The sequence below is a fragment of the Hemiscyllium ocellatum genome, chromosome 19 (assembly GCF_020745735.1).
Source record: "Hemiscyllium ocellatum isolate sHemOce1 chromosome 19, sHemOce1.pat.X.cur, whole genome shotgun sequence".
Classification (NCBI taxonomy): Eukaryota; Metazoa; Chordata; class Chondrichthyes; order Orectolobiformes; family Hemiscylliidae; genus Hemiscyllium; species Hemiscyllium ocellatum.
The window spans coordinates 75,047,795-75,073,813 of record NC_083419.1 but is presented as its reverse complement, the minus strand read 5'-3'; the positions used below and the strand labels follow the sequence as shown (position 1 = coordinate 75,073,813).

Here is a 26,019-nt window from a genome sequence, read left to right as displayed (position 1 = left end):
CGCCTCAGATGATTCTGCTCCCAGGAGGACCAGTTCCACCATAGAACACACCAAATGGCCTCCTCCTTTAGTTTCCCACGTGGTTAAAGATGCCCTCCAACGCATCTCGTCGACATTCCACACCTCCGCCCTCCACACCCCACCCCTCCAACTGTAACAAGGACAGAACGCCCCTGGGGCTCACCTTCCACCCTATAAACCTTCGCATAAACCAAATCATCTACCGACATTTCTGCCACCTCCAAAAAGACCCCCCACCAGGGATATATATTCCCTCCCCACCCCTTCCCGCCTTCTGCAAAGACCGTTCCCTCTGTGACTAACTGGTCAGTTCCACGGCCCCCTACAACCCACCCTCCAATCCTGGCACTTTCCCCTGCCACCACAGGAACTGTAAAACCTGTGCCCACACCTCCTCCCTCACCTCTATCCAAGGTCCTAAAGGAGCCTTCCACATCCATCAAAGTTTTACCTGCACATCCACTAATTTCATTTATTGTATCCGTTGCTCCCGATGTGGTCTCCTCTACATTGGGGAGACTGGGGGCGCCTCCTAGCAGAGCGCTTCAGGGAACATCTCCGGGACATCCCCACCAATCAACCACACTGCCCCGTGGTCCAACATTTCAACTCCCCCTCCCACTCTGCCGAGGACATGGAGGTCCTGGGCCTCCTTCACCACCGCTCACTCACCACCAGATGCCTGGAGGAAGAACGCCTCATCTTCCGCCTCAGAACACTTCAACCCCAGGGCATCAATGTGGACTTCAACAGCTTCCTCATTTCCCCTTCCCCCACCTCACCCTAGTTCAAACTTCCAGCTCAGCACTGTCCCCATGACTTGCCCTACCTGCCTGTCTCCTTTCCCACCTATCCACTCCACCCTCTCCTCCCTGACCTGTCACCTCCATCCTCTCCCTCACTCACCCATTGGACTCTATGCTACTTTCTCCCCACCCTCCTCTCGCTTATCTCTCCACGCTTCAGGCTCACTGCCTTTATTCCTGATGAAGGGCTTTTGCCCGAAACGCAGATGTCTCTGCACTTTGGATGCTGCATGAACTGCTGTGCTCTTCCAGCACCACTGACCCAGAATCTGGGTTCCAGCATCTGCAGTCATTGTTGTTACCTCCCATCACATGACCCAACATCTCAGCAAAAGCAGGACACACTGCGCATGCTCCAGCCAACAGTGACCCCCCCGGGTGATTGATGTCAGCACCGGACCAATGAAAGGACGGTGGGCGGAGCTGGAGGACCTAGCGGGAGGTTGATCCTCCAACCAATCACAGTCAATGAGGGGCGGAGCTAAAGTAAACCATGTGATCACCCTCGCGCCCGTCACAGTAGCTGAAATGAATGCACGGGAAGTTATGGAGAGAAAGGATACGGTAAGGAAAGAAATAAACAAGGAAACGGGAGAAAAACTGTGTTGCTATGAGCTGAAAGGTTTTACAAACAAATTGTGCATGTCGGAAAACACAAATTGGAACGTCCCAGTCCCGTGTTTGCAGTAAATGGGGAATTGCCTCAGCGGCTGCAGGGCTGAGTGAGCGCCGCCATCTTTATTCGGGACAACGATTCCCTGGACTCGTGCGGAGCCGCCATCTTTGTAGGGGGCAAGGTGCAGCCAGGCGCATGTGCAGCCTTTCTCTGGTACAGAGTCATTGTGATGACAGCAGCCAATCCTGCTCTGATTCACCTCTGGGCTCCCTCAGGACCACTTTGTCAATGTCCAGCTTCCTCAGTCTCCAACCATGGGGGTATTTTTGGTCTGGTTAGTACTGTATTATTACTTTTATAGACCCTTTGTAAATGAGTTTTTCACTGTGGCCCAGCCCCTGACCATGTGCTGCTCTATTATCAGATTATTTTTATCTTGAATATTTTTGACAGTCAAGAATTCTTTTTTCCAATAAGCAAGTGTATTTTCCTTCATTTCTGACTATCAAATTCTGCACCATTTTCATTCCCTGTAATCCGTTTAGCACTCCCTGAAACATCAACTGTGTTTCTCCTTCCACAGATAACAGTGATTAATGCCAAAGCCCTGTTGCCTGTGGAGAGGGTGATGCTTGACTTTCTTGTACAGTTGCAGTTTGTGTGGTGAACGTGCTCCCACAATGTGGTTGGGTAAGAGACATTACAGATTATTCATTACAGCAACAGTGATGATTTGAGGATAATGTCCAAATCAAGAACAGTTTGTAATTTTATTATCATGCTCATAATTTCACAAAAATACTATTGAGAACTTTAGATATAAGGCCAGAGATGGAGATATTAGGTCAGGTGATCAAAAGCATTGCCAAAAAGTAGGTTTTGAGGGATGTCTTAAAGGTGGAAAGCAGACCTGTGAGGTTTTGTCTGCAAATTCCAGACCATGGTGCTTTAGCAACTGTAGAATCAGCAAAACAATTGAAATAATGAATTAACAAATCATTGGGAGTCTCGAAGAAAATGGGTTGTCGAGGTCTCAAAGGATGCGTGGTGAAGGGAGCTAGCGATGATCACAGCCAGGAATTATATGAAGAGTGAGTTTTCTAAATTGTTGTTGCTTATGAATATGAGTCTTTTGATGGATCAACATGTTTTGGGAGAAGTGAGCACATGGGCGACAGTTTTCAATTTTTCTTGAGATTACAGAGTGGTTGAATTTGGGAGGCTGGCTAGGAGTGTGTTTGGATAATTAAGTCTGGAGATAACACACGATGGATGAGAGCATATGAGCTGAGACAAGGATAGAATCAGCTAGAAATAGTGGTGTTGGAGTGGGACTGGGCTGTCCCCCTCACCTCACCTCTGGGATTCAGCTGGTTGTCAGGTTGTGAATCAGGGCGGTAACACAATCGGGAGCTGTGGCCATGGTGGAGCCTAAAATGAGTGTCTCCCAGCTGGCTGTTGCTGAGCAGCTGCTGCTTGGTCATCCTGCTAATGACTACTTCCATCACCTTACTGCTAATCGAGTTGGACTGATGGAGGGAAATTGCCTGGATTGGATTTGCCCTGTGTTTTTATTTGAACATCACTGGGCAATGTTCCACATTGTTGGTAGATTCCAGTGATGGAGCGGTACGTTGCTTGGTGGGTGGCAAGTTCTGGAGGACAAGCTATCAGTATTATTGCCAGAATGTTAGCAGGACTCATAGCCTTTACACTACTTAACCATTTTGTTGATATTATTCAAACTAAATCGCACTGGCTTAAAGCTCACATCTGTGACGTTAGGAACCACTGGAGAAGGCTGAGATGGATCATCGCACTTGGCATCTGGCTGAAAATTGCTGCAAATGCTGTCATCTTATCTTTTGCATGGATGTGTGAAACCCCTCCATCAGTAAGGGTGGGGACATCTGTAGTGCTTCCGGCAACTAGTCGTTTAATTGTCCATTACCATTCACAACTGGGTGTGGCAGAACTGCAGAGCTCTGATCTGATTCATTGGATGTAGGATCACTTAGCTCTGTTGCTTGCTGCTGATGCTGTTCGATATGCAGATAGTTCTGTTTGGTAGCTTCACCAGGTTGGCCCGTCATTTTTAGGTATGCCTGATGCTGCTCTTGGCATGCCGTCCTTTCCTGTCCATTGTGATGGGTGAGTGCGTGATGTACAAACCCATGAGATTACAGATTGTGCTGGAGTACAGTTCTGCTGCTGCTGTTATCCCACAGTGCCTCAGAGAGATCCAGTTTGAGTTCCTACAGCTGTCCCATTTAGCACGGTGATAGTACCACTCAACACAATGGAGGTTTTTCTCAACTTTATGGCGAGGCTTTGTCTCCAAAAGGACTGTGTGATGGTTGCTCTTACCGATACTGTCATGGAGAGATGCATTTGCAGCTGGTAGATTCATAACAAGTATATTTTTCCCTCTTGCTGGTTCCCTCACCACCTGCTGCAAACCCCATTTGAACAGTTATGTCCTTGAGGACTGAGACAGCTCAGTCTGAGCTACTCTCTCAGCTACTGAGTTAGACTCACCTTCCCAGAAGTCCTTCGCTCCTACCTCGCACCTCTAACATTCCATGTCTTTTTTTCAGTGGAGAAGGATGTGGAAGCTAGTGAGTTTGGAGAAATGAATACTGATAACTTGAAAAGGGTCTGTTACAGAAGAGGAGTTTCAGGATATCTTAAATTGCATCAAGGTGGATAAAGCCTTGGGACCGGATCAGGTGTATTCCAGAAATTTGTGGGAAGCTCGGGAAGTGATTGCTGGGTCCCTCCCTGACATATTGATATCGTTCGTGACAGGTGAGGTGCTGGAAGACGGGTGCCTTTTTTTTATAAAAAGGTGGTAACAAAAGGCCAAGGAACACGAGAACAGTGAGCCTGAAGTCAGTGGCAGGCAAGTTGTTGGAAGGGATTCTGAGGGACAGGATTCACATGTATTTGGAAAGACAAGGAATGATTAGAGAGTCAGCATGGCTTTGTGCGTGGGAAATTGTCGCTCTAACCTGATTGAGTTTTTTTTGAAGAAGTGCTCGGAAGATTGATGAAGACAGTAAAAAATGAGGTCTGCAGATGCTGGAGATCACAGCTGAAAATGTGTTGCTGGTCAAAGCACAGCAGGCCAGGCAGCATCTCAGGAACTATATGGGCTTTGAACAAGGTTCCACAGAGCAGACTGGTTAGCAAGGTTAGATAACATGGAATGCAGGGAGATCTATCTATTTGGATACAAAACAGGCTTGAAGGTAGGAGACAGTGGGTGGTGATGAAGGGTTGCTTTGTGGACTGGAAGTCTCTGAAAAGCAGTGTGCTGCAGGAATGGATATTGGGTCCTTAAATAAATGTGAATTTATGAGGTAGGTTTACAGAAAATACAAAATTGTAGGTGCAGTGGACAGTGAAGGAGGTTAGTTTAGAATACAACAGGATCTTGATCAGATGGGCCATTCGAGTGAGGAATGGCAGATGGAGTTCAATTTAGACAAATGTGAGCTGCTGCATTTTGGTAAGGCAAATCAGGACAGGACTTAATGTATTTAATGGTAAGTTCCTGGGGAGTGTTGCTGAAAAAAGAGGTACATTGTTCCTTGAATGTAGAGTCGCAGGTCGGCAGGTAGTGAAGGTGGTGTTTGGTTTGCTTATATTTATTGGTCAATGCATTGAATACAGAAGCTGGGACGTCATATTGTGGCTGGATAGGACATTTGACAATGAGAACATTTTTCCACGTATTGAGTCAGCTATTACGAGGGGAAATAGCTTTAAATTAAGGGGAGGGAGGTATAGGACAGATGTTAGGGGTAGATTCTTTACTCAGCGAGTCGTGAGTTCATGGAATGCCTGCCAGTAGCAGTGGTGGACTCTCCCTCTTTATGGGCATTTAAACGGGCATTGGATAGGCAAATGGAGGATAGTGGGCTCGTGTAGGTTAGGTGGTCTTGGATCGGCGCAACATCGAGGGCCAAAGGGCCTGTATTGCGCTGTATTTTTCTATGTTCTATGATAAAGCCATTTCAGGAATTCCGTTTTCAGTTCGAATTTTCCTGTTCTGAGGAGGATGTTGTGAAACTTGAAATGGTTCAGACAAGATTTACAAAGATTTGCTACAGTTGGAGGATTTGGGCTACACGGAGAGGCTAAATAGGCTGGGGTTAATTTCCCTTGAGAATCAAAGACTGAGAGGTGACGTTTGGGAGATTTATAAAATCACGAGGGGCGTGGATATGGTGAACAGCTGGGGTCTTTCTTTTCCCCCAGGTTAGGTGAGTCCAAAACAAGACCACGTAGGTTTAAGTTGAGAGGGCAAAGATTTAAAAAGGATCAAAGGGGCAACGTTTTCAAGTTGAGTGTGGTGTGTGGATGGAATGAGCTGCCAGATGAAGTAGTGGAGACTGATACAATTACAACATTTAAAAGGCATCCGATTGGGTACGTGATTAGGAAGGGTTTTGAGGAATCCAGACCAATAGCTGGCAAGTGGGACTCTGTTAGTTGAGGATTCCTAGTTGGCATGGGTGAATTGGTCCATTGTTTCTGAGCTGTACATCTCAGCACAGATAATTCTTGGAGCTGAGAAGGTTAAGCAGTGATTTCGACCAGGTGCAAATTTGTTTCTGGGATATTTTAATTTGCAGAGAGAGGGGAATTGTTAACAATGTCACAATATTAGTAACTACTTTAAGTTAAATGGAAAATAATGTGAATATGTGACCTACATTTTACTAAGTACATTCTGAGCATCTGGAACAGTCTGAACAGCGGGTGGACACAGATTCAGCAGGTGTTCTCAAACAGATTTGCAATTTTACTTTTTACGGAAAGATTGGGAGTCTGTGGGTAAATGCGAGGGGAGTTGGGACGGATTTGCAGCATCTCCAGAGGGAGAGCGTACAGCCTCAATGGGCTGAATAGCCCCCAGCCCCTGTGCTCTGTGATACTGCCCTATTCACTGTGAAGTATGAAGCTCATCCCAAGGCAGAGAGAGCGAGGAGCCCACCACTCACCTCACAATGGGGGATGGCTTGATTGATGGCAGCTCCAGACCAATGGGAGGAGAGTCTGTGTGGTCCTGCAGCCAATGAGAGTGAATTAGGGGTGTGGCCAGCAAGACCACACCTGTCCATGAGCTGTGCAGTTGCAATGTCACTGGGTGGGGGTGGGAGAGACAGCAGGGACTGTTGAACCTGAATAACAAACTCCCAGTAAATTAAAACCAAAAGAACTGCGGATGTTGGAAATCAGAAACAACAACCAGGAGGTTCTGTGCCGAGAAATCAGAGTCAACGTTTCAGATCCGGTGTCCCTTCCTCACAGCTGATGTTACTGTGAGAACAAATGTTGGTTTATATGCAGAAGGTAGGGTTTAGGGGAGGATGTAAGGAGTAAAGGATAGGTAGGGATAGAGCGGGAAGAACGGTTGGATAAAGGAGTAGATAAAGATCTGGCTGGGTGAGGGTGACTAGCTGTTAATGGAGACACTAACCATAGGTAGTGTGTAATGACAGGCTGTGAGAACAAGGCCTAGTGTGTGGGGTAGGGGGCTAGAACATGGGGTTGTTAAGCTATGGTTAACCACTAACTGTCTCCGTTGTAAGCTGTTCCCCACATATATCACTCCAAGATTGGAGCTACAGATGGGCGGCACAGTGGTTAGCACTGTTACATCACAGCGCCAGAGACCCGCGTTCAATTCCCACTTCAGTCAACTGTCTGTGTGGAGTTAGCACATTCTCCCTGTGTCTGTGTGGGTTTCATCCGGGTGCTCCGGTTTCCTCCCACAGTCCAAAAGTGTGCAGCTTAGGTGAATTGGCAATGCTAAATTACCCGTAGTGTTAGATGTAGGGGATTGGGTCTGGGTGGGTTGCTCATTAGAGGGTTGGTGTGGGCTTGTTGGGCCAAAGGGCCTGTTTCCACACTGTAAGTAAACTAATCTAAAAAAAACTCTTGAATATCTTTCCTAACTCCCTCTGTCCTCCTTAAATATGTATCTTAAAGTTGTTCTCTTTAATCAATGTTTCCATCATTCGTGAAATACTTTCGGAGAATTGTCAGTGTGAAAGGCTCCTAAAAATGCAGGTAGTTGTTGTTAATGTCTGACATCAGGAGAAACAGGAATGAACCCTCACTCTTATACCTCTTATAAGAAGATGGGGATGGGACTGGAAGACCAGGCAGTACCTGTCGGTCCTCCAACCAATCGGAGTGAATGAGGGGCGTGGCTATAAGCAACCACGTGATCAGCTTCACTGACAGCACAGTGTGTGTTGTGACCAAGGCATTGGGAATGTGAGAAGGTGCAGGGCATGGTTAAGGAAAGACATATTGACCAGGAAGAGAAGGAAATTTTAATGGAACGTGCTGAGACGTTTTACAGAACTTAGTGCACATCGGAAAACACAAATTTGAAAATCCCAGGACCTGTTTGTGGCAAACGGGAAAATGCTTCAAATGGTGAATGGTGCGAGTGAGCGCCGCCACCTTTATTGGGGGCAGTGATTCATGGGACAGGAGTGTGGCAGCCAACTTTGTGAGGGGGCAAGCTGCAGGGGGACACATGGGCAGCTTTGCCTGGCAGGGAGTGATAGGGCAGCATTTACAGAGTGTCAGAGTCAGGGTGTTTTCAATGTCAGAGTGTGATGCTGGAAAAGCACAGCCGGTCAAGCAATAGCCAATCGGTGGGAAGGAAGATGGACAAGAATGTGGTGCCGAGTTGGAAGGCTGGATCTGGGATAAGGTGGGGGGAGTGGAAATGAGGAAACTGGTGAAATCCACATTGATCCCATGTGGTTGGAGTATCCGAACACACAAGATGAGGCGTTCTTCCTCCAGGCATCAGATGCCTGGGATTTGACGGTGGAGGTGGCCCAGGACCTGCATGTCCTTGGTGGAGCGGGAAGGGGAGTTAAAGTCTTGGGAAACAGGGTGTTTGGGTTGTTTAGTATTTTACTGTTACTTTCACAGACCTTTTGTAAGTTAACTTTCCTCTGCTGTCCAACCCCTGACAACGTGCTGCTCTCTAAACGGACTGAATTTTCCACAATCACTTCACCAGTGAATAATTCCTTTTTACAACAAAAGAATGCATTTTCCTTCCATTTTCTGACTATCAAATTCTGCAACATTTTCATTCCCTGTAATACATTTAGCACTCCCTGAAATATCAACTGTGTTTCTCCTTCCACAGATCCCAGTGATTAATGTCAAAGCCCCATTGCCTGTGGAGAAGGTGATGTTTGACTTCCTTGTACAGCTGCAGTTTGTGTGGTGAAGGTGCTCCCACAATGTGGTTGGGTAAGAGATGTTACAGATTATTCGCTCAGCGACAGAAAAAAGTTGAAAATGTATGTGCAAATCAACAACAGTTTGTATTTTTATCATTTTTATAATTTCACAGAAATACTATTGATAATTTCTGACATTAGGCAACAGATGGGTATATTAGGTCAGGTGATCAAAGGAATTGCCAAATAAGCAGGTTTTCAGGAATACCTTAAAGGAGAAAAACAGATATGAAAGGGTTAGGATAGGAATTCCAGACCGTGTTGCCTTGGCAACAGTAGAAACAGCCAAGCTGGTGAAGCAATGAATAAACACATCGTTGGGAGTCTGAAAGAAAATGAGTTGTCGAGATCTCACAGGTTGTGTGGTGCAGGGAGACTGGGATGTTCACAGCCAGGAAGTACATTGAGTGAGAATTTGAAGTTGCTTGTAAACGGGAGCCTTTTGTTGGATCAACAAGTTATAGAGCAAGCAAACACTTGGGCAGTAGAGTTTAAGATATTCTTGAGATTATATGTAAGTTGAATGTGGGAGGCTGGCCAGGAGTGTGTTTGGATCATGAAGTCTGGAGATAACACAGGGATGGAGCAAGTATTTCAGTAAATGAGCTGAGACTAGGGTGGGGTTGGGTAATCTCACGAATGTAGAAATAGAATGCAGATTCAGGCTCCTCCTCATCGTCATCATCATCACTCCCCCTCACCAATTCACAGATATTGTTCCTTGTTCCGTCTGTCTTTTCTGGTTATGTTCTGCTCACCCATTCTGCTACCAACTGATATTTGACTTCAAGGTTGTTGGAAAATCCTTCTCCATCTCCACTCTCCCTTTGCTTTCTGAATTCCTTGTATTTGGTGTAACTCAAAGATCTATCCTTGGTCCCTTCAGTTTCTCACCTACATACTGCCAGGAGGTGACATCGTCCAAAACCACTGTTAGGTTTCACATGTACACTGACCATGTCCAGCTCTACCTCCCCATCATCCCTCTCCATTGCTCCACTGTTATTCTGTTATCAAACTGCTTGCCACACTCCCACCACTCGATTAGCTGCACTTTCCTCCAATGAAACATTGCAATGGTTCAACCCATTGCCTTCAGTTGCTATTACAAATTCCTTTCCCTTACTGCAGAGCCCCCCTCTCTCACTGGGAACTGAGGCAGAACTACACTCTTCACAATGTTGCTCTGCTATTCTGACCCCAAGGTGACCTTCTGCTCAGACACCTACACAATCCCAAGCAGCAGGAATTCCAATCTGTAAAATGTTGCTTGTCTCCCCCTCGCCCGTAGGAAGCCGATATGTTTGAAAGAGTTCACTTCTCATTCTTCCCAAATCGAGTGAGTAGAGTCCCGACTTCTTCAGCCTTTTCTTCAAAGAGAATCCCTTCAAACCGAGGATCATCCCAGTCAACCTTCTCTGAATGCCTCCGATGAAGTGATGTATTACCTTAAATAAAGGAACCAAAACTTCTCTCATTACTCCAGATGTGGTCTCACTCACACTGTATAAAGTTGCTCTCAGGTATATACTTCAAACTCTTATACTGCAAATCCCTTGAAATCAGGAGCAATATTCCATTCCCCTTCCTGATGACCTGGTGTAACTTTGTGCTAGCTTGCTTTGTTTCCTGCACATTTCCCTCTTGGTCCCTTTGTGGAGCAGCTTTCTACAGTTTCCCCCAATTAAATAGTCCTCTGTTCTTTTTATTATCTCCTCCGAAATGAACCACTTCACATTTTCCCAAGTGATACTCCATTTGCCAACTTGTTGTCCACTTCTCCAATGAATCCCTCTGTGTAAACTGTTTATAATCCTTTTGGAACTTTACTGTTATGCCTTTCATAGGAGATTTTCCCCATCATTCTTCTAAACTTTTCCTGGGAACACTGGGCAGTGGGAAGCATAAAGATTTGCTGTCTTTTAAGGGATACTCTATGGAATGACTGGGAGGAGCTTGCTGCCTGTTTGGTCAGAATGGAGACATCTTGCCCCTGAAGCTGCACGAGCCTTTCACCCCACCCCCCCACCCCATGTGTTATTGATGAGGCACAGCGGCAGCACGGAAGGAAAGAAGAAGCAGCAAATCCTGCTCTCCACATCTCACTAAAACTTGGAACATTCTCTCCCATGTGTCAAAGATCTGCCCTGTTCAGTCACATGAAGTCCCAAGATGGAAACTGATAGAAACCCACATACATTTCCCCCTGAACTGACTGCTGACCTCCACAAGGGGTAATGTGTCCGGTCATCCTGGGCCAGGAGGAGGGGATGGTGCGAGTTTCTAACCTGATCTGACAGTGACGGATTTTATAAACTTGTATTACAGGTGGACATTCAGATGGTAACCTCAGTATTTGTAACACCAAACTCTGACAGAATTACTCAATTCATCAGGACCTGGATATTTGCATTTAGTTGTGAGTATTGTGTTCCAGCTCATTCCTATTTGATGCATAAAAGTTCTCCTTTGAATCAAACCATCCTGTCAATAGATCTCCCCCAAGTCTTTCATATATGTCTTGTCAACAGTTTATGATGAGCTGATGAGTGTAAGGTTGATTATTCTAATGTATAATTTCTGTGAACCCCTCTGTCACAGGGCAGCCACAATTTCCTCTGCTACAAGGAGAACAACCTCAGTTTCCCCAAACCCCTGATTCCCCAATGTCTGTTTGCTCTCTATAAGGTACACATCAGGATTGTGTTGGAACATTCTCCACTTGCCTGAATCAGTACAGCCCCCAACAATATTAAAGAAAGTGAACATCCTCGAGGACAAAGCACTGTGCCTGAGTGGTGTCCCATCCCCCACCTTCAGCATTCCCTCTCCCCACCCCCGGGGTACAGTGGCATCACTGTGTAAAAGGGAAAGGCAGCATTGTCCCCCCAGACCATAGGGCTGCTCTCTCATTAGGGAGAAATGTCTGGTGGTGGGTTTAACCGGAAGGTTACCCAGCCCAGGCAAGGGGAGAGGTTAGAAAGGAGAGTCCATCTATTGTAGATGGATATTCTTGATCTGTACCATTAACACCCATGTTCCTGCAACTAAAATCCCCCATGCCTTGAACCATCCTGGTAAACCTCCTGTGCCCCCTCACAGGGACCCTGCCATCCTTCCCAATGTGTGGGCGATCTCTGGTTTGCACAGACCCAGCTGCTCTGTGTTCCTATGGGTAATTGCATTATAGAACAACAGTTGCACTAAACCTCACTGTCTGTAAGGGTGGGAGACACAAATCCCGAAAACATTTAAGATGTATTTTTTGTGCACTTGTGATGCCATGATAGAGGAGACTTTTCCACAAGTACTGGAAAATAGATCAGGATAGTTCGGTGGTAGTTTCCTTTCTCACAGATGGATCACCAGAGTATTTTTCTGTTCTGTATACAGCTGAGATGTTTATGACAGGAATATGACAGGCTCCATTGGACATCAGGTCAGAAAAGGTGATACTAGAATAGATGACATATGGTTGGTCGATGTTTTTGGGAGGTAAGTGAGACGGAGAGTTTTAAGATGAAATTCAGAAGCTCAGCTCAGGAATCAGAAAGGGCCATCATCAAGTGAGAAATAAAAATTGGGTGTCCAGGAGGCTGGAAATAAAGAAAGGCATATATAGCAAAGTTTTCAGAGAGGGGAGGGGATTAGAGATAGGGAGGATAATAAATCTGGAGGGCATGAAAGTTGGAAAGGATTCTGAGGATGGAGGATGTTACAAAGATAGATATTTATGATAGAAATTTTTGGGGTTTGAGGCTGGAGAGGAATTATTGAGATATGGAAGAGTTGTAAGGCTGGATGAGGTGGCATTGACAGGAAGAGTTCCGAGCACACAGGAATTTAGAGGTAGGAGCGTTAGAGTCATAAAGTTATACAGCATCGGCACAGACCCTGTGGTCCAACCAGTCCGTGTTGACCATAATTTTGATCTGAACTAATCGCATTTGCCTCCACTTGGTCCAAATCCATCCTAGCATTCCCGATCGATATACGGGTCCAAATGTTTTTTCCTCTTTAGAATCCCATTCCCCTACCCTTTTACTCTACATATACCCCTGACTAATTCACTAAACCCAATCATCCCTGAACACGATGGGCAATTTAGCACGGCCAGTTCACCTACCTTGTATATCTGTGGCTTGTGGGAAGAAATGGGAGCACCTGGAGGAACACACGCTGACACGGGGAGGAATATCCAAACTCCACATGGACAGCCACCCAATGCAGGAATTGAACCTGTGTCCCTGGTGCTGTGAGGTAGCCCTGCTAGCCATTGAGCCACTGTGCCACCCTGATATTGTAATTGCATTCACAGCTACCACGTCCTCTGCTGGTTTATTCCACACGTGAACCACTCTCTATGCAAAAACAATAAAATAAAATCCCAAACGTCGTTTTAAAGCTTTCCATCTCTCACTTTAAAATGTATGTACCCAGTCTTGAATCGCAACCCCTCCTGGAAAGGGTACCTGCTGTTCACATTACTGATAGTCTTCAGCATTTTCTAAATCTCTAATAAGGTCACACCTCAGCCTCCTACTCTCCAGTGAGAGAAGTCCCAGCCTATCCAGACTCTGCTTAAAATTCAAACCATTCATTCCCATTAACCTACTGGTAAAACTCTTCTGAACCCGCTCCAGTTTAATAATATCCTTCCCATGACAGCACAACCAGAACTGGGCACAGTATTCCAGAAGAGGCCTCCCCAACATCCTGTACAACCTCAACATCCCGTCCCAACTCCAATACTCTGAGGTCTGAACAATGAAGATAAATGTGCTAAACCTTTTTAACCACCCTGTCTACATGTGACACATACTTCAAAAATCTGAACACCGAGGTCTCTTTGTTCTATATCACTTCTCATGGCCCGACTTTTAATGAGTGTAAATCCTGCCTTTTATTTTAATCAAGATGTAATATTTTGCATTAATTCCAATCCAAAACATCCTTCGAGTATAAAGGCAGTAGGAGTATACTGAAGAGGGAAATCAGGAGGGCAGGAAGGGGACAGGACACAGCTTTGACGAATAGGGTTAGGGGTAATCCAAAGGGTTTTTATAAATACATTAAGAACAAAAGGATTACTAAAAAGAGATTAGGGCTCCTCAAAGATCAGCAACGTGGCCAATGTGTGGAGCTGTCGGTGATGCGGTTGGGGATGGGGGGTGTGGAGTGGGAGAGACTAAACGAGTACTTGGCATCAGTGTTTACTGTGGAGAAGGAGATGGGAGTTATAGAATTTCGGGAAATAGATGGTGACACCTTGAAAAAGGTCCATATTACACAGAAGGTAGTACTGGATACCTTGAAACGCATAAAGGTGGATAAATCCCCAGGATCTGATCAGGTGTGCCCTAAAATTCTGTAGGAAGCTAGGGAAGTCTTACATCTGTCAGCAAAGTTGTGGAAATAATTCTGAGGGATCGAATTTATGACAGTTTGTCAAAGCAAAGTGTGATTATTGAGTTCTTTGAGGAGGTATCAAGACAGATCTATGACTGTAGAGCAGTGGATGTGTTATTAATAGATTTCAGCAAGGCATTTGTTAGGGTTCCCCATGGTAGGCTCATCCATAAAATCAGGAAGTATGGGACACAGGGAGATTTGGCTATCCGGATTCAGAATTGGCTGGCTGACAGAAGGCAGAGAGTGGTTGTCGAAAGAAAGTATTCTGTCTGGAGGACACTGTTGAGTGGGGTCCCCCAGAGTTCTGTTCTTGGGCCTCTATAGTTTTTATAAATGGATGAGGAGGTTGATGGCTGGGTTAGTAAATTTGCCGATGACACAAAGATTGGAAGTGTCGTCGATAATATAGAGGGCTACTGCAGGCTGCAGCGTGACATAGACAGGATGCAGAGCTGGGCTGAGAAATGGCAGATGGAGTTCAACCTGGTTAAATGGGAACTTGAATGCTGAATACAGGATTAAAGACAGGATTCTTGGCAGTGTGAAGGAACAGAGGGATCTGGGTGAGCAAGTACATAAATCCCTCAAAGTTGCCAAGCAAGTGGATAGGGTTGTTAACAAAGCAAATTTTTTTTGGCTTTCATTAACAGGGGGATAGAGTTTAAGAGCCGTGAGGCTTTTCTACAGCTCTACAAGTCCCAGGTGAGACCACACTTGGAATTTTGTGTCCAGTCCTGGTCTCAATACTACAGGAAATGTACAGAGGCTTTGGAGAGGGTGCAAACAAGGTTTACTAGCATGCTTCCTTGACTGGAAGGCTTCCTGTATGAAGAAAGTTTGAATAAGCTCGGACTTTTCTCTCTGTAGAGAAAGAGGAAGAGAGGAGACCTGATAGAGGTGTACAAAATAATGACAGGAATAGATATAATCAATAGCCAGAGACTTTTCCCCAAGGCAGGATTGACTTGTATGAGAAGTCATACTATGAAGATATTAGGAGGAAGGTATAAAGGACGCGTCCGAGGTAGGTTTTTTAAAGAGTGGTGAATGCATGGAATGCGTTACCAGTGGTGGTGGTGGAAGCGAAGTCATTGGGGACAAGACATGCACATGGATAGCAGTGAGTTGAGGGGTGCGTAGGTTAAGTTACTATGTTTTACTTTAGGATTAAATCTCGGTACAACTTTATGGACGTAAGGGCCTGTTCTGTGCTGTACTTGTCTATGTTGTGTGATTAGGGATAGTCGGCATGGCTTTGTGTGTGGGAAATCACGTGTCTCGTACTTGAGTGAGCTGTTTTTGAAGAAGTAGCAAAGAGGATTGATGAGGGCAGAGCAGTAGATGTGATCTGTATGGACTTCAGTAAGGCGTTCGACAAGGTTCCCCAAGGGAGACTCGTTAGCAAGGTGAGATCTCACAGAATACCCGGAGAACTAGCCATTTGGATACAGAAATGGCTCAAAGTTAGAAGACAGAGGGTGGTGGTGGAAGATTGTTTTTTTGGACTGGAGGCCTGTGGTCAGTGCAGTGCCACAAGGATCGGTGCAGGGCCCTCTGCTTTTTGTCATTTATATCAATGATTTGGATGTGAACATAGGTGGTATAGTTAGTAAGTTGGCAGATGAAATCAACTTTGAAGGTGTAGCGGACAATAGAGTATGTTACCTCGGATTACAATGGGATCTTGATCAGATGGGCAAATGGGCTGAGGAGTGACAGATGGAGTTTAAGTTAGATAAATGTAAGGAGCTGCATTTTCGAAAAGCAAAGCTTAGCAGGACTGATACACATAATTGTCAGGTCGTGGGGAGTGTTGCTGAACAAAGAGACCCTGTAGTGCAGATTCGTAATTCCTCGAAAGTAGAGGCGCAGGTAGATAGTGCACTTGAAGTAATGATGAGATGATCACACCAAGCACTACTGATGCAGCCTGACCTGAACACAATGACCAGGATGGATAAGATGTGGGCATTGCTGGAAGTCAGAGTCTATACAATGTGGACCTGGGCAAGTGCAGCAGGTCAGGCAGTATCAGAGGAGCAGGAAAGTTGATGTTTTGGATCAGGACCCTTTGTCAGTCCTGATGAACAGTCCTGACCTAGAACGTCAGCTTTCCAACCCCATCGTATTCATGCTGGTCATCAAACACCTATTTATTCTCGTCCCACGTTCTGGCACTCAGCGTGTAATCGATATTGTAGTGCTTGGTGTGATCATCCCAACACTACTTCAAAGCTGCAATGTTTCCTGCATCTGTTACCATTTCAGATGCTGCCAGACCCGCTGAGGATCTCCAGCACTTTTTGTTTTTGTTGTGGATTTTCCACCATTTTGCTGAGGCACTTCGAGTCAGAGAGTTATCCAGCACGGAAACAGGCCCTTCAGTCCAACTCGTCCATGTCGACCAGATATCCTAACCTGACCCAGCTCCATTTGGGAGAGTTGGCCTATATCACTCTGAACCCTTTCTATTCATGTACCTCTCCAGACGCCTTTTAAATTTAATTTGGCCTGTGTTCATCATTCCTATAGCATCTCATTCCATTAGCTCACCAACCTCTGAGTGAACCGTTTGGCCCTCAGATCCATTTGAAAAGTTTCCCCTCTCACCTAAAACCCAAAGCCCTGTAGTTTTGAACTCCCCGACGCTGGGTGGAAACAAAGGCCTTGGCTATTCACCCTGTCTGTGCTTCTCCGTAAGGTAACCCGTCATCTCTGACGCTCTGGGGAAAAAGCCCCAGCTTATTCAGCCTTTCCCTTTAACTCCACAGTCCTAACAATAACCTTGCAGATATTTTCTGAAACCCTCCTCAAGTTTTGTAAAACAGAGTCACAGAGATGTACAGAATGGAAACAGACCCTCTGTCCGAAACGTCCATGCTAACCAACTCATTTATACATGTCCCAAGCAAGTTGTTGTAGGGTCCCCTTGAAGTCTTTCCCCTCTCACGTCAAACCTATACCCTCTGCTTTTGGACTCCCCTATCGTGGGAATAAAGAAACTGACTAGTCACCCTGTTGTTGCTCCTCACAATTTTATAAAGTTGCATAATGCCATCCCACAGCATCTCCTGCTCCAGGGAAAATAGCCTTAGCCCCCCCCCCCCCCCCCCCCCCCCCCACAATGGTTCAAATGTTCCATTTACAAGGGGAACACCCTTGTAAATCTTTGCAGAACTTGTTCAGGTTTCCCAACATCTTTCCTGGAGCAGGGAGACCAGAATGGAAAGCAGTCTGGGAATTCCAGGCTGAGCTAATATACTGTACAACCGAACCATGATCTCCCAACTCCTATCCTCAATGTACTGCCCAATAACAGCTAGCATACCAAACACCACCTTCACCGACCTGTCTACCTTCAACCCCACTTTCAAGGAATTATCAACCCACGCTGCACAGTGCTTTTGTTCTGGCACACTTCCCAGGAACTTGTCATTATGGGGTTGAGTCCTATTGTGGTAACATTTTTTTTCCCGAAATCAGGGAGAACAGAATTGAATATAGTATTCTAAAACTGGCCTCACCAAAGCCCAGTACAGCCACAACTGTAGCTAACTCCTATACTCAGTGACAAAATCCCTACAGTGTGGAAGCAGACCATTCAGCCCATGAGACTATGCCAACCATCTGAACTTGTGTATTTCCCCTATCCATGCCCCTCATGATTTAGCAAACCTCGATAAGGTCACCCATCAGTCTCTGATGCTCCAGGGAACACAGCCTACTCAACTTCTCCCGGTAGCTCAAATCCTCCAGTCCTGGCAACATCCTTGAAATTCTTTTCTGACCCCTTTCAAGTTTCACAATATTGTTTTGATAGGAAGGAAACCAGAATTGGACGTATTATTCCAACAGTGGCCTAAGCAATGTCCCGTGCAGCCGCAATATGTTCTCCTGACTCCTGTACTCAATGCTGTGACCAATAAGGGAAATCATACCAAACGCTGCCTTCACTATTCTATCTACCTGGGACTCCACTTTCAAGAAGTTATGAATCTGCCCTCCGAGGTGTCTTTGTTCAGCAATGCTCCCGAGGACCTTATCATTAAGTGGATAAGTCCCTACTGCAGCACCTCACATTTTTCTAAATTAAACTCCATCTGCCACTCCTCAGCCCATCCGCCCATCTGATCAAGTTCCCATTGTACTCTGAGGTAATCTTTTTCACTGTCCACTACACCTCCAATGTTGGTGTGATCTGCAAATTTACTAACCATACCTCCTATGTTCGCATCCCAGTCATTTATATAAATGACGAAAAGTAGTGGATCAAACGGTGATCATTGTGAGACTCCACTGGTCACAGGTCTCAAGTCTGCAAAGCAACCCTCCACCACTCTGTCTTTTACCTTTGAGTCAGTTCTGTATCCACATGGCTGGTTTCCTCTGTATTCCATGAAACCTAACCTTGCTAACCAGTCTCCCGTGAGGAGCCTTGAGGAAGACCTTACTGAAGTCCACGTAGAACATGTACACCGCTCTGCCCTCATCAATCCTTTGTTACTTCTTCAAAAGACATTCTTCCCTTTGGAAAATGTAACAGTTACAGCACCAGAATAATCAGCCCACCGTGTCTGTGCGGATCATGATGCCATTCCAAACTAATTCCATCTGCCTGTACATGATCCATATCCCTGCCACCCCATGCCTGCTTATGTGTCTGCCCAAATGCCTCAAAATGTTGATTGTTTCGGCTTTTACCATCTCCCAGGAGAGTACATTTTAGTCAACTACCACCTTCTGCTTCAGAAACTTGCCTGACATATCTCCCTTTAAACCTGCACAGATATTGTTGGAAATGCCCAGCAGATCATGCAGCATCTGTGAAGAAAAATCAGTTAATGTTTCGGGACTGGTCCCCCTTCCTCAGAAACGTTAACTCTAATTTCTCTTCACAGATGTTGCTGGACCTGCTGAGCGTTTTCAGAAACTTCTGTTTCTCTTTCTGGTTTACAACATCTGCAGTTGTTCTGGTTTTCATTTCCTTTAAACTGCCCCCTCTCCTCTTAAATGTCTGGCTCTAAAATTTGTCACTTCCACCTTGGAAAAAAGATTCACATTAATCACTCTGTGCCTCTCGGGTTACCCCACAGCTACTGACTTTCCAAAGATAAAAATCCAAGTTCTTCCAACCTCACCCAATCCAGACAACATCCTAGTAAACCTGTTTTCACCTTCACCAAAGCCTCCAAATCTCCTTGAAGTCTTTCCCCTCTCATGTTAAACCTATGCTCTCTACCCTTTTATCCCAGGGTATGGGAATCGAAAAGAAACCATGACTAGTCACCCTTTCGTTGTTCCTCATAATTTTATCAAGTTCTACAATGCCACCTCAAGCGTCCAGTGCTTCAGGGAAAATAGCCTCAGCCTATTCAGCCTCTCCCTATGGTTCTAATGTTCCAATACTGGCATCACCCTTGTAAATCTTTTCTGAATTCTTTCAAGTTTCCCAACATCCATCCTATAGCAGAGAGACTGGAATTGAAAGCAGTATGGAAATTCCAAAAGTGGCCGAGCCAACAAACTCCCAACTCCTATACTCAATGCACTGCCCAGTAACAGCTAGCATTACACACTCCACCTTCACCGACCTGTCTACCTTCAACCACACTTTCAAGGAGCTATCTCCCCACATTGCATGGTCTGTTTATTCGTCAACATTTCCCAGGAACTTGTCATTGAGGTTGAGTTTATTGTGGTAACATCTTTCTGAAATCAGGGAGACTAGAATTGAATGTAGTATTCTAAAATTGTCCTCACCAATGCCCTATACAGCCTCAACAAGACCTCCTAATCCCTATACTCCGTGACAGACTCCTCACAGTGTGAAAACAGGCTATTCGGCCCATGAGACCATACCAATCAACGGAACAGCATCCCACCCTAACCATGTAACCTCTCGTTTCCCACAGTCAATCCACCTTACCTGCAAGACTTTGGATTGAGAGAGGAAACCAGAGCACCCAGAGGAAGGCCACGCAGACACACACTGGGAGAATGTGCGAACACCACACAGACAGTGGAATTGAACCCAGTCCATTTATTAATCAGTGCCCTGACCAGTAATGGTCACCATCCCAAATGTCAACAAGTGATCTCCCTGAAACTCGACTTTGCAGGAACTATGCAGTTGTTCTGAGCCCTTCAGAGGGATTGAAGGGGATGGAGAGAAAACAGCAACAGGGTTGAATTTTGTTCTGTAACAATTCTCTCCATCTTTCCCCTCTCTGCCTGTCTCCTCTGTCTGTTTGTTCCCCCCATCTCCCCCTCTCTGTCTGTCCCCCATCTGTCTGTCTGCCCCCTCCCCGCGCCTGTCCCCGTTGCTTCCTCTGTCCCCACTGTCTGTTCCCCATCTCTCTCTCCCCCCTTCTCTGTGCCACCCCTCTCCATCCCACCAGCCTCTCTGTCTCTCCACCCTCTGCCACCCCATCCCTGCCTTCCCTCATATCCCTATTCCCTAGGTCTGTACTCCCCCACCACAGGGAAAAGACGTTGTCTATTTAACCTACCCATGTCCAGCATGATTTAATAAATCTCTAGAAGGTCACCCCTCAGCCTCCGACACGCCAGGTAAAACTCCTGGCAACATCCTTGTAATTCTTTTCTGACCATTTCAAGTTTGAGAACATTCTTCTGATCGGAAGACCAGAATTGCATGGAATATTCCAAAAGTTGCCTGACCAATGTCCTGTACAGCCACAATATGACCTCCCAACCCCTATACTAAACACTGACCAATAAAGGCAAGCAGACCAACTGCCGCCTTCACTATCATATCTACGTGTGACTTTACTTTCAAGGAACTATGAAGCTGCAGAACAAGGTCTCATGTTTAGAAGCACTCCTCAGGAACTTACTATTAACTGTATACGTCCTGCTAAGGTTTGCTTTTCCAAATTGCAGCACCTCACATTTTTTTCTAAACTGAACTCCTCCGCCCATTTGCCCATGTGATCCAGATGCCTTGTACTCTGAGGTAATCTTTTTCACTGTCCACTCCAAATCCAATTTTGATGTCATCTGCAAACTTCCTAACAATACATCTTATGTTCACATCCAAGTCAATGATATAAATGACGAAAAGTAGTGGATGCAGCACCGATCCTTGTGACACTCCACTGGTCACAGGCCTCCAGCCTGAAAAGCACCCCTCAACCACCGTCCTCCTCCTTCGACCTTTGAGCCAGATCTGTATCCAAATGGCTAGTTCTCCCTGTATTCCATGAAATCTAACCTTGCTAACCAGTCTCCCATCGGGAACCTTGTCAAACGCCTGACTGAAGGCCATGTAGATCATGACCACTACTCTGCCCTCATCAATCATTTTTGTTACTTCTTCAAAAACTGACTCAAGTTCATGAGATGTGATGTCTCACAAACAAAGCTGTTCATAATATACAGGACTTAACTCTGTACACTGGGGTCTGCGTCACCCAGTTATGGGTGTTCATATTCTGGATAAAGTTCACATACACCAGCTTTGTGTTAGTGACTGTGTTGAGTCTTGTTAATATCACCAACACCTTTGGAAAGGCAGTCCCTATATCCCAAACCCACTCCCATCTGCTCTGTCTCCTCCATCCCCACCATAGACAGTAAATGGGAGGAGCTCATGGAGTTTCCATGTGAGTGAGATTGAGAACATCTTCCCTTCTTTCCACTAGCCCACCAAAAAAATGGTGGTAGTGTCCTTGCCTCTGGACCAGGAGGATCGGGTTCAGAATTGAGTAACACCATCTTTGAAGAGGATGATTAGAAAACGTGCCCAAGCCACCAGGCCATACTGTCTCCCAGCTGTCCCTGCCTGAGCCTCAACAGAACCTTCCTATAGTTTCTCTCCTGTCAGACTCTCCCATTGCTCAGTTTGTCCAGGATCCCCTCCTGCTGCTGCACTGCTCCTGTCCCTCACTGACCTGTCCATCCCCCTTGTCCCTCCTCGTTCATTCATTGTTTACAATCCCATTGTCCCAGTCCTCCAGCCCCGCCCCCTCCACCCTATTGGGCAGTAGCTGCTGTCAATCACCCTGGCTCCTGTGTGATCTGGAGCATGTGCTGTCGGAGGGGAGACCAGTGCACAGGCGCAGTGCTGGCCAATTGGCCACAGGGTGGGTCAGTGCCAGGGAGGGAGGCTGTGGGTGTGTGGGATTAATCTATCATTGGCAGCTCCCTATCTTCCTCCTCTGGGAACAGGACCCGGGGAATAGCCCCTCTCCTGGTATCCTGATGAGTGGTCAAATTATGAATGGGGGAGGATTTTACAGAAAGTTATCAGAACACATTTTGTGAAAATTCAGGAATGTTATGGAAAGGGAAAAGGATGGGCCTGTAATTAGAGTTCTAATTTGGTTTATTTCAGTTCAAAAAGATATGATTTTGCCAGTGTGCAGGATGCAGTGTGTGCAGGATGGTTCTCATCAGCGGGTGGAGGTGGGGAATATACATGAGAGGTTCCAGATTGATTTTTCCCCAATGTGATTCCGACCAGGAAGGAAACCCGGGGACCTGGCGGGAGGATTCACCAATACCCGGGAGGCTCTGAGTCAGAATCATTGATTTGGTTCTTAGTCTGCAGACCAGAGCTAGGTAACTGAATTCAAGGAGAGGAGAGAGTTTGTCAAAACTGGGTGTGGAGGGAAGGAGTGAGGAGATTGGTTTGGTCTTCAGTTAACAAGAGAGAGAAATTGTGAGACTGAGATTTAAAGCTTTGGGGGGAACAAGGAAACTACAATTTAATACTATCATTATCTTATAAAGTTCCATCCGGTATTAACAGTGATGAGTTGTTTTCTCTGTTGTAGGGTACTGAAAGGGTGGATTTGTGAATGAGAAGTTCAAATTGAGCTTCATGTTCAGACCCAATGGTTACTGGATCCGTGCCGATCTGAATATCATTGGCCTTTTCATCTGGAAGGAAAGGTGTGTATTCTGTCCGTGGACAATATTTCAAATGTCAGTGCGTCTGGAAAAATTACTGCGACACAGCCAAGTCCATGTTAGCAAAGTTTGTAGCTTTGAATGGAGGCTGTTTATCAGGATTATCTCCATGGCACTGGCAGTTTTAAAAAAGTCTAGTTCAATTCAGCACGTTGTTTTCACATCGCACCCCTCCCCCACACCCCTCCGTGGCTCACTTCAGTACCTGACAGGCGCTTCAGTTTCAGTGGGATTGTCTGTCAGGATATTGATGTGGAGGAGACGGTGTTGGAGTGGGGTGGACAGAGTTATAAATCTCACAACACCAGATTATAGTCCAACAGGGTTTTTTTTGGAAGCACTATCTTTCCGAGCACGGCGTAATTTTTAACTTGATCAGGTCTAGCTCTATGATGATAGACTTCTTCAGTTAAGTACTTTAATAATTAGTGGGTGGCACGGTGGCACACTGGTTAGCACTGTTGCTTCATAGCGCCAGAGACCGGGATTCAATTCCAGTCTCTGGCGACTCTGTGTGTTAGGTGAAGGGGTCAGTGTAGGAGATTGTTTCTGGGTGCGTTACGCTTCGGCGGGTCGGTGTGGACTGTTTCCACACTGTAAGTAATCTAATTATAGAGGTCACATATTCCCCTCTAGCAGTATCAGCAGCTATTCTGGCCCTCCGGATAGCTACTCGTCACTTTTTATCCCCAATCCCATCTAGCTTTCTGTTGATCTTTAAAGTTTTTCTAATCTCCTAGTTTCTCGCTGATCATTGCCAATTTGTATGCCTTCTATTACAATTTGATAGACTCCCTTATTTCCTGAGCCACCCATGGCAGATTACTCCTTTTCCTACAGTCCTTCCTTTTCACTGAGATATACTTTTGCTAAGCACTTTGAAAAATTGCTTTGATATTTCCCCACTGGCCGTCAACTACCCCATCGTAAACTCTTTGCTTCCAGTTTTCATTAGCCAACTCCTGTCTCATCCTATTGTAGTCACCTTTGTTTAAGCACAGGATCTTGAGACTGGATTTAATCTTCCCGCTTTCCATCTGTATTCTAAATTCATCCATACTTATCACAAGTCCTTTATCAGATTACAAGGTGAGGGGATGTTTCCTGGGTGTTTTGGTTTTCATTATCAGTGCCCTTAACTTTGTAATAAAGTACAGGATGGATATTCACAACAGAGTATTCTGGACGGTGTGAATGTACTACACAGTCTAAACCCATAAATCACTGTCTCCCCTCAGTTTAAAATTGCAAAATCATTATCTCCTACATGCTTCCTCACTATCTAAGTTTGGAACACGAATCCACCTGATTATCCTACATTTTCCGAAAATCTCCTTTGGTGACGGTGGTGAGTTTTGGATTCAGCTTTCCAGTTATTACCGTAAGAAGATGAGCACTGGGCACATGGGGACTACAGCTCCCACAATCCCTGAGGCGGGGACCACACGTGTGTGCGGAAACCTGGCACTGCACATGTACAGAATGTGGGCCGATTTTGGAGCATGTGCTTTGGGGTAACTAGCAGAAAGTACTTCACACTGTGACTGGCTGGAGGACGAACATATCGGTTGGGGGGCGGGGGGTCAAAGTGTCACTACACCCATGTGGGGCCAAAGGCCATCCCCAACTCGTCATAACACTGGGCATCGACCAATGGGAAACAAAGAAGGATCTGACGCATTCTCCCAGACTGAAGGTTCCTCTTCTGTCCAGGATCTGCCACCTCCCTGTCTGTTTCCTTTTCTTTCATTCTGCTGTTACATTGACTTGCAGCAACTGAAGTGAAAGGAAGTGAACCCGGAAAGGGTGCAGAGTCTAACCAGGGACGGGAAGTCGTGATATGGATCTGTTTATCAACAACTCCATGAGAATGGGGAGGGTGTACATTAGAGGGTAGCAGAGTCAGAATGGTGGGTGAGAGTAAGTGGGCTGGAGGGTTACAGCTTTGGGGGTAGAAAGGGGAAAAAGATATTCCACAGAAACTACAATTGTCTGCTCTGAATTTCTAATCTGTACATATTCCTTTATACAGGGTGTTAGATGGTGTAGCCTTTCGATGATGATTGAGCTCACCTCGGTCTCAGCTGGATTTGCCACCTGCTCTCTCCCCCTGCATCTCATCACAAGTTCAATATCAGTATCTCTTCATTAAATCTGCTCATTGTCCTGGCATCCACCGCATTTTGAATCGGGAATTCCACAGATTCACAACACATTGAGACAAGTACATTCTTCTTCATGAGAATAGAATAGAGTCCCTACAGTGCAGAAACAGGGTATTCACCCATCGAGTCCACACCAGCCCTATGATGAGCATCCCATTCAGACCCACCCATTCCCTGTGATCCTGCATTTCCCATGTTTAATGGCTTAACCGGCACATACATGGACACTGTGGGCAATTTAGTTTGGCCAATCCACCTAACCTGCAAATATTTGGACTGTTGGAGGAAACTGGAGCACCCAGAGGATACCCACGCAGACATGGGGAGAACGTGTAACCTCCACACAGTCACCTAAGGCTGGAATCAAACCCAGGTCCCTGACGCTGTGAGGCAGTGGTGCTCGCCACTGAGCCATCTCTGCTTAAAATCTGCTCCCCGTTATTAACCTCCCCGCCCCGCAATTGGCTGAATCTGTGTTCCTTACATCAGAAATCAGGTTGTGGAAGCAGGTGTCTCAGTAAAACCCAGTGACAGCCCATATGTCCTGTGTGTCTGAATGGGGATCCTATACACAACACCCTCCAGTCCACAGTTTTCATTCACTTTCCAGACACAGGGCTCCAGTAGCTTCATGGGGACTATAACTCCCACAATCCCTGAGGCGGGCACCACACGTGTGTGGGGAAGCCTGGCACTGTAAATGTACAGAATGTGGGCCGATTTTGGAGCATGTGCTTTGGGGTAACTAGCGGAAAGTACTTCACACTGTGATTGGCTGG

The 26,019-nt window shown here is 45.9% G+C and overlaps 1 long non-coding RNA gene across 3 annotated transcripts in view; it reads left to right on the top strand.

Annotated features, from left to right (window-relative positions):
- The first annotated feature begins 8,678 nt into the window (after positions 1-8,678).
- Positions 8,679-26,019, top strand: part of LOC132824798 (uncharacterized) — a 173,199-nt gene continuing 155,858 nt past the window's right edge. For 2 of the 3 annotated variants that reach the window (XR_009645706.1, XR_009645705.1), the window contains exons 1-2: positions 8,679-8,739; positions 11,058-11,148. This is a non-coding gene — a long non-coding RNA (uncharacterized LOC132824798). The remainder of the gene's footprint in view (positions 8,740-11,057; positions 11,149-26,019) is intronic. The other variant, XR_009645704.1, reaches the window with a different exon arrangement.